This window comes from Anneissia japonica, unplaced genomic scaffold (genome assembly GCF_011630105.1).
Source record: "Anneissia japonica isolate Jap-2015-1 unplaced genomic scaffold, ASM1163010v1 scaffold1812_len1207588_cov181, whole genome shotgun sequence".
NCBI lineage: Eukaryota > Metazoa > Echinodermata > Crinoidea > Comatulida > Comatulidae > Anneissia > Anneissia japonica.
In genome coordinates, this window is record NW_022726379.1 from 77,715 (window position 1) to 80,040 (window position 2,326).

A 2,326-nucleotide genomic window follows, 5' to 3' on the forward strand; every position below is an offset into this window, starting at 1 on the left:
AAAGAATTAGAACAGGAAACTGAGTAGACTTTTAGAATGCAATTTATTTCAACATGAATATTTTAACCTCTCATCTTCAAGACTGATTTATGAACATTATGTACCAGTTGACATAATAACATAGTGTTTATAAATCAGTCATGCTGAAGATGACCTGAGGACAGGTTGAAAAATTCATGTTGAAATAAACTGTGTTCTAAAAGTCTACTTCACTTCATGTGTGTGTGTGTGTGTGGGTGTGTGTGTGTGTTTTATTTTATTGTTGTATGTATATCATTGTTTTGAAATTGCTCTGTTAACAATAAATTGATTTTACATTTAAAAAAAAGTTTTTACAGCCAAAATGGCCACCATCTTGAAATTTTTTGTGACGACGTCATTATTCCAATTACATTTTTTAACGACATTGAAGAGTAACTAATTAGCCAAGTTCTTGTTACCTTTGATATACATAGCATATGTAAAAGTGACTAAAAACATACATTTAATTTCCCCTACCCCCATCTTAATTAATCCAAAAAAAGGATATTTTATGTCAAAATTTCAAAGTGCTATAAAAAAAAAATTTTTAAATTGCCCAATCTCTAAGAATTGGGATTTTTTCCTGAGACACTTTTGATATATTGATTCAGAAAAACCAAAAATTAATTTTCCTTTACTTTTTCCCCGCTATTTTCCTACTGCACCCAGGCTAGTGTTCAACGAGGTCGCGATTCTCAGCTGAATATAATCCGTAATAACGAATTAGTAATTCGTATTTACGGATTACTAATTCGTTATAACGAATTAGTTAATTCGTAATTACGGATTAATAATTCGTAATTACGAATTAGTAATCCGTAATAACGATTTAACTAATTCGTTATTACGAATTAGTAATCCGTAATTACGAATTAGTATTAATGAACATATACTTTATTGGCACTAATGGGCTTTCGTAATATCTGTCCTATCTACCGATTGAATGTTTAGCAGTAAAAATAAACCCATTACGTTAATAAAACGTTTCTCGTTTGTCTTGCTTACCAAAAGTACTTCATTTATTCCTAATGTAATGATTAACTAAGCATGCTTTATAACTTCACCCTAAAATGTTTAAAACGTGCATCCTTTTGTTTTTAAACTGTGTAATAAAAGCATTGTCCTAAAATAAAACATTGACATTACTTTTGTACGTTCGGTACAGCCCCATGACGTTGCAAGTAATATGAAAGGAGGTACTAGGGTTTAATAAAATAACATAAAGTTGTGATTACCTTGAAAACGGTTCCTTCGGCCTATCCGGCCCTTCTCAGTTCAGGTAATACCGGACCTGAGAAGGAGAGGATAGGAAACAGTATGACCCACCCTACAAAACTATAAGTTAGTCAACCCCGACCATAGGGGGTCATTCACAATAACATAATCATATACTTTAACAATGTTTGTGTGAGAATTGTTTATATTTTTTAAATGTCAGTCAGAAAAACAAAATCAATAATATACACAGTATCTGCCATACTCTGGTGAAAAAGTACATGGATAGGCACAAATAGGTAAGTACAAACTTGTTGGTTTTATTTTTTCCATGTTTTATGTTTTATATATCCTAAGTTGGCAATCTATTGGAAATGTAATTTTATTCAAATTTGTACATAATTATTTTATTTTTTCAAATTTTCTCTTCAGAAACCTATTAAAATGGTCATCTAATTTATCAATGTTCTGATTTGATTTGAAAGCAGCTTTATACAATCTATTATTTTTGTCTTTTGCCTGCTTTGTAGGTTCAGCGTCATATTGGTGTTGATAATGATTAGACTATACTGAGTAGCACAATTCTAGTGATAAAAGAAGATTATGGGATAATTATAATGATTTCGACTATTAAAATGTTAATGACACTGATTGTAGAAACATATATTGCATTGTCTTTAATGTGATTGATTTGTTGATTGATTGATTGATTGATTAGTTGGTTGATTGTAGTTGGTTGATTGAATGATTAATTTATTTATTTATTTATTTCTGGTCCATATTAAGTTATATTGTTTGTATATACTATTTGGTGCTGGGCCTTGTTATTTTGTTATTGTTTTGTATGAAACGAAACTCATCCGAAATAAAAGTTGAATTGAATTATGAATGATCACGATGGACGTAGCGAAAGACGATGATAACGATACTGCGACAGGGATAGAATAATAGGCCAACATGGTGATAATGAAGATGATGATAATGATGATGATGATGATGATGATGATGATGATGATGATGATGATGATGATGATGATGATGATGATGATGATGATGATGGCAATAACGATAATGATGTTGAATATGACGA